The sequence below is a fragment of the Accipiter gentilis genome, chromosome 2 (genome assembly GCF_929443795.1).
Source record: "Accipiter gentilis chromosome 2, bAccGen1.1, whole genome shotgun sequence".
NCBI lineage: Eukaryota > Metazoa > Chordata > Aves > Accipitriformes > Accipitridae > Astur > Astur gentilis.
The window spans coordinates 12,668,189-12,680,488 of NC_064881.1; the positions used below are offsets into that span (position 1 = coordinate 12,668,189).

General features: G+C 42.1%; 1 protein-coding gene across 2 annotated transcripts in view; it reads right to left on the bottom strand.

Annotated features, from left to right (window-relative positions):
- Window positions 1-12,300, bottom strand: part of PLAG1 (PLAG1 zinc finger) — a 55,628-nt gene that overhangs the window by 12,541 nt on the left and 30,787 nt on the right. The window contains exons 1-2 of one of the 2 annotated variants that reach the window (XM_049825757.1): window positions 3,531-4,350; window positions 401-500 (exon numbers count right to left, since the gene is read on the bottom strand). The gene's annotated coding sequence lies outside the window, so the exon portion shown is untranslated. Of the gene's footprint in view, window positions 1-400; window positions 501-3,530; window positions 4,351-12,300 lie in introns of those variants that run through there. The other variant, XM_049825749.1, reaches the window with a different exon arrangement.

The following is a 12,300-nucleotide window of genomic DNA, read 5'->3' on the forward strand; positions in this document are numbered from 1 at the left end:
AAAATATGTATGCACTATTATCGCAGTACCATTTCTCAACAGATGAGGCAATTAAGAACTTCAGTATTGATCTCTGAATAGCAAATAACCACCTTCTTTTTTTTCTTGTGGATATATAGACTGAGCAATGGAGATAAAACTTTAAAAACCACTGATCCTCAAATATTACACTTTCCAAAGACCAGCTGAAAGAATTTTATGAGTAATATTGCCTGTTTGTGTCTCAACATATTATCACTTAAAATCCTCATTCTTACTGGTGCTTTCACAACTGCAGGATGAATGATTATATGCAGTATCAAATATAACAAACACATTACACAAAAGCTCATATATAATACTATTTTTAAAGAAGCATATACTTAAAGCAGGATTAAAGCAGCCTGTGTTCAATGCACACCTGATGTTTGCCCACTAAAGTCCTCAGATTTTGGTCTTAACCAGTTCCGCTGACTCTTCTTGGAGGAAACCAGAATCCAGTACTTCCCATTTTTACTGGTCTGAAAAACAAAAGGAAGAATGGACTAGACTCCAGCGAAACCAGTATATTCAGAAAGGCTGGGATGAGGCAAGACCAGGGGTTGGAAAGAATTGGAAAGGAAAAGTTAAAAGGGATAGATCCAACCCATGCACAGAACATTATGTACTGTTAATTATAAACTGTAGGAATCAATTGTTCTTGCATTATCAGTAGCAATTATGCATTTCAATTCACAGTATACTTACATTATTTCAACTAACGCTACGCTGGACAGTAACACATAAAGAGGTAAAATAAGACAAAAGCAAAGGAGTTTTCAATAAAGTTAAAAACAAAACAAAACAAAAAATCCACAGACCACAAACAATTTAGAAATAACAGTGAAACACGTAAAATGCTGGGCCCAGACTTGAGTTTCTTACTCAGAAAGCACTGAATAAGAGAAGATTTCTGGATTGGGCCCAACTTTACTAGAACCTAATGCCTTCATTCTGCTTAATTATACAGGAAATAGCAGCTTAAAAGGTGACCTGCAAAGGAAAATAAAATTAATTTTAAAAAAATAATAAAGCCTCTTGATGATGTACATGCTACAGGTAAATCCCAATAGAGGGCAAGTCTAGGTGTGCCTGAGCAAATCCAGAGGGCCTTTCTGGAATTTCCCTTATATCTCCCTTTTCCCTGCCACCATCCTTTTGTAAATTTGCAGCACGTCTTCCTTTTCTTGCTAGAAAGCCTCCTGGATGACACAGGTATACGAGGAAAACATGTTCAGCGCCTCATTGTAACGGGGAGGTTTATCGCCTCCAACTCTTCCAGGTATGTAAGGGCGAAGCCCTGTACAGTGCACGTACCCCACACGGCATAGCAGGCTGAAGGTATTTGGCAGGAGCCCCAGAGTAATGTAACATTTCCCCACACACAAACCATTTCCCCTTCTCACTTCCCATTCGCTCCAGTAAAGTATTCTTCCTTTCGGTACCGAGTCCAGCTTTGCACAGCCCCAGCCTCCTCTGCTGGTAAGCATGAACGTGAGCAAACTGGCATCCTTGAACATCTATTAAAGTGCAAAAGTGCTTCAAGCGCAACCGACTGAAGCTCTCCTGACAGCTGAGGTGCATTTATTTGGGGCTTTGTACATACAGGCAGGAGGGAGAAACAGCCCCAGTACTCAAAGAAAAAGTGAAAGGTTTGTTTTCAACTAATGAGCGAGAGGGGGCACAACCCTCACCTCCTCTTTGGCCCCAGTTCACCTTGTTTCAGGGAGAGAATGCTGATGACTCCTTAATCCCTCTCTCAGCAAGACCCTCATAAATTAGTTATCCTGCAATGCCTATCTCAACATCTTCCACTATCACAGCAGAAAGGGAGAGAGCTTCATTATCCAGATGTTTCTACTAACGTAGCTCACAATAAGTAGACAATATTTAAGACAGCCACATAAATGTAATGGACTAAGTCCTCATGGACTTAGTCCCTCCACTAATGGTATTTACAGACTATTTACAGACTGTTCAACAGCACCCGCCCCCCCGACCCCCCACCCCCAATTCTATGTAAAATATTATAATGCCTTCTCAACAGCATTCAGCATTTTCTGTTAAATGTTTATGATACTCAATTCTCACCACACATCTAAAGTCACTTCAGCAAAAAGCAGATGCCCTCAGAGATGGGCCACTAGAGGCATGGAAAGACTATTCTATCAGGGGAAACTGAAGGAACTGGAACAAGTCAATAAGCAAGATAAACACCAGATGTAGTTAAAATGCTGAAGAGAATGAAGGAGGAAGGTCAGGTACTCTTATTCATTACCTTATGAATATAGCAAAATCACAATGCAGTGGATCCAGATGAGGACAATGCTATACCTACAATTAGCTGGGATCTCAACTTCTACAAGACCATTATTAAGCAAAGAGCTTAACAACATACACACAAAAGCGGTAAGTTTGTATGAATAAGGAAAACATCTGCTGCATTTGACAGGATAAAGTGAAAACAGAAAATAAAAAAATTCCTATGCTTTGTGACAATAAATCAGCTATTGGATAACAGACTTTTTCTTATGCGCAGAATACAAAAGTTGTCCATGATAATGCTGATTTTTTAAACCACCCTTCTCAGAAGCTTTTGGTGCCAGAAAATCTCTGAGGCAGAATACTGGACAAAGACGTACCATTCTTCTCATAACTGCTTACAGTTATAGCGTTATAAAGTTTTCTTCTCAACTAGGTGAGTTAGGAACAATCTTTAACGAATTACAAAGCTTAAGTTATTCTCTACATGAAGTAGAGAAGCATCACACTGCAAAAAGCATTGTCACGTGCACATGCCCAAAACCCACTTGGGAACTAGTAACAAAATACAACTTCTATAATTTGTCAGATTAGAATTCTTAGAATTTATCAGATCTTCCACTATCCGTGAGGCGCTAATTTTGCTAACTCTCCAAACATCCAGGTAATTCCAGGTTAGACACTATTTGAATTTTTACCATTTCAGGAGTCAAAGGAAAAAAAAAAAAAAAAAAAGCCCTCAAACCCTAGGCTAAATCATTTATTCCTGTTTTTAATATTAAAAAAGAGGAACATACTTTTTTTCAAAATTCACAGTTCATCTTTAAAAATCTGAAAAAATAACTGCACTTGCAAATGTTTTAAAATATTACTTGATATCTAAACTAAAAGGATAATGAAGACATTACACGAATACAACCAGGAATCCTCCTCCTAACTTGCATTTCTTATTTTTCTTAAGAGTGCACAGTAAAGGAAAACACCAGTTTCATGGTTCTTTTCTTTCAAAATAAGATTACAATAATGAGAACACGGTGTCGAGAACACAGTATCTGTCATTACACCTTGTATACAGGAACAGTGAATCTAGCTTCGATTCCTGAAATTAATCAGTTGTAAACCAGAGAAGGGTCCTAGAAACATCAGAGTCATAATAACCGTGGAACCGATTAAGGATTTAATAGTATTACAAAGTCATCCTGGCTTTTAAATATTTCTTTAAGGAAACAAAATGAAAAGCGGTTACTTACCCTATGGAAACTGTGATTCTTTAAGAAGTGCTGTCCACACAGATCCCAGGTGAGCATGTACTCACATGAACAGGATCGAGTTCTCCGCAGACAGTAATGTCCATCCAGGCTGTGCCTGTGAACCCTCCCCAGCTGCCACCAGCAGTGGCGTAAGGCAAAGGGCTCCCGAACGGTGCCACGCACGTCACCGCACCACCTGCTGCGGTCTGCAGCAGCGGCAGCTCCCAGGTCCGCTCTTCGCTCGTGCCGCGGGGCGGGAGCCATGACACGTGCCACCGCCATCAACGTGCTGCCTTGGGAAGCGGCAACCTCCCTCTTCAGTGGCTGCTGTAGCCCTGCTGCTCCCAAACCTGCGCGCCCGTCTCAGGGTTTTAGATGGAAGGAGCTGGCAAGGTTTACTGTGGCTGATGAAAGGCAGCAGGGTCACGGGAGAGAAATACGTGGGGCAAGAGTTGACATCCTAGCTGGGAGCGCGGTGGCGGGACCGGAACGCTGAAACAGACTGGCACCCTGGTTTGGGAAGAAGGAGGATGAACACACGCAGGCCGAGGCAGCCAGGAGCTGCTGCTGCTCAGGGTGGTAATGGAGCAAACTAAGCTCAGGATGCCCCAGTCTAACCTCTCTCAGGTTTGCCAACAGTAAAGACTCCTTCAGAGCGAAGGACAAGAGATCGCCTGTGGTGCCTCTATGGAGAATGTGCCCCGAAGAGCCACAACTACCGTAGCGTTAGTAAACATTTTTCTTCTTTTCTGTAACGGGTAACTAACAGCCACCTGACTCAAAAAAAGTACTGATGAGGAAACCTGCTCTGTCCAAGCAGCCAGGAATAGCTGGGGGAGCCGAGTTGGAGAAGTCAAGAGACAGTCAACATAGCCACTTACTGTGGCTCAGGAGAGCCGAAGTGATGGTCAGACAGCACCTCCATGGTGCTGTGGCCAAACTGAACTACAAATCTCACCACATCTGCCCCTCTCAGCCAGGGCTGTTGAAACTGTGCAAATGTCGCCAGAGCTCCTGAAGACGAAGGAATCTACCCCTGGGTTACGGCAACCGAAGAAGGAGCACCGTTTAGCCTCCTCCTGCTTTCCTTGTGCTGTGGGCTTACAGCAAGCAAGCTGTGAAGAGAGGCTTACGCAAGCCTCTCGTTAGGCAGTTCAGTCTGTGAAGGTGCAGATTTAACCCTCCCTCCTTCAGACACCTCTGCTGTTGGAAGGGGCTGAGGGCGTAAGTGGCAAAGTGCCTGCACCACTGCAGGACGGCACGCTGGGACCTGCAGCCCTGCAAGGCTCAGCCATCCTTCCTGGATCATCAAGAACCAATGTGCCTACTGCACACTTGCACTGACTTCAGAGCGAGCCGTAGGTCTCATGGACTTTGTAGAAAAATGCTAGACTTTTCGCAGCAGAAGCCTCATCTCAGAATAGCTGCAGGTAGCAGAAGGTCTAGCTGCCAACCCAGGGCTTCCAGAGGTCCCTCCTACTTTCAGTAACTCAGTAAGGGAGGATCTTAACTGGGGAAGGTGTTCCCACCAATGAAAACAGTCAAGCGGGTAAGAAAAATCCACGCTTAACTGGCAAAGATGTTGACTTCAACTCCATGTTGAATTAAAATCAGTCTTCTGACTGATGCACGGGTCTACATCACTCTATGTTCTTGGCAGGCCATCTGATCTGCATTTATCTGAACAGCATGTCACTCTTTAGAGGAGACAGCCGGCGAAGCCTGTTCACCTTTGCCCACGTTTAGGAGGAGAATCCTGCCTCTGGTAGGAAGATGCTGATTCTCCCCCATTCGTTCTTGTCTGGCTGGGGCTGGAGGGACAAGGGAGCAACAAACAGAGGTGTGTCTCTCTGTGGCCTGAGTTCTACCTCTGGAAGCTCAAGCTGAGGCTTTGGTGCTGGATGACAAGAAGGAGGAAGAATGGGCATTGCTGGGGTGAGACTGTTAACCAGTAGGTGGGTTTGACCAGGGAGCCAGCCTAGGCCAGGAGGGGCTCATGCTTGCACTTTCACAAAGTGATACTTCGTTTAATTTTCTGCCTGCTTTATTGTATAATTTGGAAGAGATTCGAACAGCAACATGTACGCACATGTTTCTGCCCTAAGCAATGAAGACATCTGGCATGACAGTCTATAAACACGGCACTGCCAAATGGCAGGAGGGACAGATCTCGACCTCCAGAGCCCTGCCTCCGGCCATCGTGGCCTTTTGTAAGGCAGGCAGCGAGAGGGAGAGAGCCAGCAGGTACTCTACCCGACAGCGGCTGGGAATCGGCCGGGGTTTTACAGCTCCTGTTCTCCCACAAGCTGACGGAGAGACGTGAAAAGACCAAGGGGTCCACGCTGAGGCCCCAGGGGGACAAGACGGCATTGAGAGGTAGGTGAAGCCACTTGGCCTTTTGCATTTTTGGACAACAGCTATTGTAAATAACCACTCAAAGATGTAGGCACTGACCCTACTGTACAGCAGTGTTTCACGTAAGGGCAGCACACACACTTATGCAAATTAATCACAAAAGAACAGATAGTTACGGCGTTTTGTTTTTTTTTTTAAAATATATACAAGGCTGTATTTATATTATCTTGAACTTCAGGACTTCTTATAGCAGGCAGCCGAGTTCAGAGAAATCCTCCTCCGTGGATTCAAGCTCTAGCCTACAGTATCGGGGGGTGGCCAAGGAAGCGTGGCAGGACAGCAGCGAGAGCATGCACAGGCTGCAGGAAGACAGAACCAAATCCAAGCATGCAGCAGCAGAACTGCCTGCGAAAGCTGCTGCAGGAAAATGGAATGGTGTGGGCAAAACAGTGAAAATATCTATCCAGTGAACTTGGGTATAAACATAAGTGACTTAGAGATAATAACCCATAAAACTTTACCCCTCCGGGAAACAGCCTAACATCTAGAACATAATGAATTAACATAAGCACTGAAACTAAAACCAGGCAACCATTGTATTCTACCATTCGTGACAGCACATTACTAATATCTACTTTGTGCAGACTAATGACTATGCTGCAAAGAGTACTACATAGGAGGTAGCAAAACCAAGAATTAAGATATTTCATCAATTCAAAATTTTAACAGTCTTCGCTGGGTTTTTTTAGAAAACATCCACAAAACAGAGAAACTGAAATTGCATAAAGTTGAGCAGGAAACTCCCCCAATCCTTTCAAACTAGTGTGAAATATGGGTAGTATGAGGAACAAATGCACTAAAATGATAAACCCATTTCTTTTCTTCTGGGCAGTAAATATACAGATTCCACTAGTAAACACATGTTAAATATACATACCTTTTATTAATTAATAAAGCAAGCATTTGGAGGAAAAAAACACTAGGTTGCTGTGGGACAGTAACCATCATACAAAAATAGGTATTTATATAGATTTGACTATTAAGCACAACACAGTTTTTTCATGATAAGACTATTTGCAATTCTTGAAAGCTGTATTACAGTCATGAAATTGGATAAACAGCTTTTTAATTTTAGAAAATAACTCATTCTTATAATATGCTACACTAGAAAGAGTATTACATAACCTTTTTCAGAATATAGAAGAAGAATTCTATCATGCCTGCCTTTTTTTTTTTTTTATTCTTAAGTTTCTGGAAAAGTAGAACATGAACTTACCAACATTTATTTTATCATGCCCTAATAGTCTGTAATTTAAAGGAAAAAAAAAAAAAAAAATCACAATACTATCCAGCATCTCTTTGTGGGATTTCCATGTTTCAAATTACTTACGTCCACTTTAAATCTTGAGAGCTCCGTTTTGGTTACTAAATGTTCCAAAGAATTCCTGATTATATACTAAATTAAAGGAAACAAGAGCTGCCTAGAGTTAACCCATCTGATGATTGTGGTTTTATGGGCTTTTTAAGAATCTCTATGGCACTGCATAGATGTTTTTCTAAAAACTTCAGAGAGGCGATACAAATAATGTTGATACTGTAATTACGGTTAGAATGTTTAAAACCTGCAAAAGTGCTTTCATGTATTTTGGAATCAGACACACACCCCCCGCCCCCCCCCCTCCCCGAATAATCTGCATCCATTTTTAAAGTAATGATGCTTCTGTGAAAGCAAACTTCGTTTACTATTTAATCTGCATATAGGACCATGTCACTTTTATAATAAACCCTAGTCAAAAGCAAATCCTGTATATGTACAAGTAAACACAAACACACATCCTAAAGATGTGTATAAGGTTATACACCAATATGATCAGGAATTAATGGATGTTCATAAGGAACATTGTTTTCCTTTGTCCCAAGACATCTACAAATAAGACCAGGTGTGCAGGCTAGATTAACGGTACATCTAGGCCAGTATTCTGTCTCCAGTAACAGCCAAAAGTACAGAACAGGTCACAAACGTGGTATTTCTCACTGATACTCTTCTGACCTCCAACTACTTTGATGTCAGGGACTTCCTGAACCATATGTGGTTTCTGCCTGTTTAGCAACTTTCAGCACATCACCCTTTCAAGCAGTAGTCCACAGTCCCCCTGGAAACCGTCTCAGTTTCTGATATGTACAGCATACTTCCAAAAAGTTGTCCCACAGGTCTCTCCACTACCAATTTTACAGAAAACCTCTTCCTTTTGAGGGCTCAGAATCTGCCTTCCCTCCTAACTGTATAGGTTCTTGTTTTGAAAGGCCGTGGTTAGTCTGCCTCCTCCTTCCTCTGCAGATCTCCATGACATTGCCCTCACTTCATTCCTGTCCCAGACCAAAGTCCCAGTTTACAGAAGTGTTCTTCACATGGAAGCCACCCCATGTAGCTCATAATTCTTGCTGACATTCTCTAAGCCTCTTCCAGTTCTAATAAATCCTTTCTGAGATGAAGGCTCCAGAAGTGCACGCAGCACTCGGGAGGCAACTGGACTATACAGTCTGGTAATGACATTCTCAATTTTACTCTGTATTTCTTTCCTCTTACATTTGGGTTGTGTTTTGGTGACCAATGAGCTCATGATCTCACGGAATCGCCAATCACAATCCCCAAATCTTATTCCTCAATGGCAATACTCAGCTGAAACTCAGCATCTTTATATATAATCAGGATTGTTCTGTCCAGTGCTCCTCAGTTATCCTCATTTATCTACACTCAATTTCATCGCCCATTTTGTTGCACAGTCCTCAGCACTTTAATGTCCTACTGTTCTCCACAGCTGGCTCTCTTCTTCACAGCAAACTCTCACCCAATTGCTCATCCCCCTTACTGATGCCATTTATGGATGTGTTGAATGGCACAGACCTCTGTGGAACATAACTGGGACCCTCCTTCAACTGAGAACTGACCTACTTCTACCCTTGATCCTATCTTTTAATCTGCCATTTACTTGTGCAAAGACCTTCCCTCTTACATTATAGCTCCTCAGTTTCCTTAAAAAGCCTTTTTGATAAAGTTCACTTTGATTTTTGAACCAAAACATTTTTAATTCTTGCTGATGCCTCCAAAGAACTCCCAACTCCCTAAGACAGGACTCTGTTACAAATGCTGCTTTGACTCTTCCCAAATAATCATACCTACCCAGGTGGCCACCAATTCTATGCTTTATTATACAGTCTACCAAAATTGCCTGGTACAGATTTCAGATTTGCCTGGTGCAGGCCTGCCTGGCCCAGACCACCCTTGAAACCATGATTTTACATATTTACCTTTCAGAAGAGTTTTCTACACCTGAATACTTTAGGATGTACCATTTAAACAATGTAATTTGGTTCCAGAGTACAACTAAATAGGATAGAAAGTTACAAGTTTTGCTTTCTGAGACGGAGTCATCTAACTTGAGTCGTAATGCAAGATGTTTTTAACAGTTTTAGTAATAGGTCAAGTAAAAGGGTTTCTGGTGCTCTAGTCTGCTAGGTGGAAATCACAATGACATGGGTGAACTCAGGATAAACTCTGCCCACATATATCACCACACAACACAGTCCTGTGCAGCTAGTGATCTCTGCTTCGTCAGACAGAGACCGTCTGAACTGGAATGGCACTGAAAAAAGCAGGCACCAGTCACTCCACTTTGTGCTGTGCTCCTCATTTAAGCCGAAAAAGTAAAACTTTACCAAAATGTTCAGTAATTTCACTCGAAGGTCTGGTAGGCAGACAGCACAAAGGAACTGGCTGTGCTGGAGAAATTAACAGAGTGCCAGAAGGCAGGGACAGGTTTTTAAATAGCAAAGTTTGTAAAATAAGCATGGACTGTAAATCAGAAAACATGGGACTACAATAATCCAACCAGTGATTCATCATTTGGGCTTGGAGAAATCCTCTACCCTACCTCAATTTTTGTCTGCTGTTTAACAAAAACAAACAAAAAAAAAAGAAAAAAAGAAAAAAAAAAGGGTAGGTAGTACCCATCTAGCTAACACAAGATCAGATAAGAAGGGCGAGGTGGTGGCATTTGAAAAAATAACAGTACCACATAGAAGCTGCAAAGACTGTACTAGGACAAGACCTTTCATGGGAGTTAGATTTCCTTCATGAGGTTAGGTTAGATGGTTGGGAAGCTCACATTTGGGACAAAAAGACAACTCATGAAGGACAGAAATAAAGTGACTGAGAAAAGGGTAGTCTCCCAAGTACGTACACTGCATCCCCAGCATAGGTGGGAACTATGCAGTAATCCAAAACACGTAGTGGAAGCCCAGTCCTGCCCTGAATCACACTGTCTGAACAACACTGCCTGGGGGCAAAAGCTGTGACAAGGTTTAGCACTGCTTTTTTTGTAACCTTGGATTTTCATATGGTTTATTGGAGCTATTCCAATTAAAATGCTGAGCCTGGTTGCCCCCATCTCCTCTGCCTCTTATCCCGGTCCCCAAAGAAAGGCAACAAGTAAGAAAAGAGTGCCCAATTTCCAAGCAGCTGCTAATCTTCCAATACACCCTACAGCCAAGGAACTACTGTTCTATCTGAAAGGAAAATACTTCATAGACTATTGTAACTTCACATTACATAAAAAACATCATGTTTAGTCACGATGGCCTTTGCTACTACTCCTACAGCTGTGATGCTGGATGATTGCATCAATGACCTTGTGAGCTAAAACACAAAAGTCTTAGGAAAGGGTAACTAAAGATGCAGAATACTTAGGCTAATACCAAAGCAAATGCCTCTTCAAAGCTATAAGCAGTGAGCCTTTCAGAACGTGCACAGTGCAGACACTGAATGTATTTCTGACTCTGTTCACGTACGAGCTTTGTCTATGCAATAATGTTAACATACACCTCAACAGTTTACTCTAATCAGAATGACTTCATGGGGTGTTTGCGTACCATTTTGCAATGACAGCATCCTTGTTAATGAGGTAAATACATAGCCCTGCATTTGTTCCCATCTCCCATTTGGCATGTTGAGCAGTTAATTTACAGTGCTCTGCTCCAGTCTGTCATGCAATGCATTTTGGGATGCACATCTGAATCTGTAAGAATTCTGACATTTGATGCCAGATTAATGAACAAATAAAAGCAGTCATGCATAATTTAGAGCTACACGATTGAATATAGCAGAGGGAGATGAAGCCAGGCAGTTAGTATCCAGAAGAGTCACCTGGAGTACAATTTTTGGATTCAGGTGACTGACAGCAACTATTGGATTCAGTTTCAGGCAGCAAAGGCAGAACTCACCAGAAGTCCATACAGATTCTGCCCTGGAGCTGCACCAACAGAAAACCAATCTGTGAGCTCCTGTCCGCCTAATGAAATGTCATAATGATGTAGTCACCAAACAACTTTACCATTAAATCACGACATAATCAGCTTGTTATGGGCAGGGCAACCAAGCCAGGAAGGCTGACAGTAGCATGAGGAGGTTTCTCCATGTCATGTCAATGCACAGGAGGTAATGGATAACTTTGACGGGATAGGATTCCCTACTGGCACAGAAGCTGGTTGTGAGACGCATACCTGTTGCCCTACTCTACCCCAGCTCCACCTCCCCAACACACAGGCTTAAGACTTTATCAACACAATGGCATATTCCCTCACAGTCCTGCTGTACACAGTTGTTTACAGTAAGCATTCACCAACACCAATACTAATAATGGATGGTATATGATGAAAGACCTGTGTCCTGCAAGGTAATTTTTGTCCTCCACAGTCCAAGACACCAGGGCATTTAAGTGCTCTCCTCTTTTTTTTCAAAGCAACTTAGCAGACTCCACTTCCCTGATTTCCAAGCCTAGATTAAGTGATGGGAGAAAAACACATGCAAGACTGCTTGAACAGCTGCAGACTGCCAGTGGGGCAGGCTTCCAGAAAGGTGGAAGGAAGATGGTGACAAAAAAGATGGAATAAAAATAGTCTTATGACTGAATGGTATGCATCAATGTTTCATGCACATTATGGGAAAAAATCCTGGAGGGCAGATGGAAACATGAAATGGAAATGCTTTTGTGAGTCCTGGAGAATGTATTCTTCTAAAGTGCTCTCCAACAAGATGCTTGAGCTCCTTTCACCCTGTGGGAAAGTAGCTGTAAGCTAGCAAAAAATTTGCAATCAAAAAGGTATGTTTTATTTTAATTTTATTTTTAAAAAGTTGTGAAGAGATGAGTTTTACAATAGTCATGTGTTCAATTAATTTTTCAGACAGGTGTTTAGAAAAATGGATTTATTTACTGATTTAGCTGATGGTGCTTTTTCAATGAAAAAATAATGACCTTAAAAACAAAGTAGGTCATGCGAGGAGTGCTGCTCTAGATGATGTACACAAGATCCTGAATACTGTCAGGAAACATTTCTAATTAGCTCAACTGACATAGTG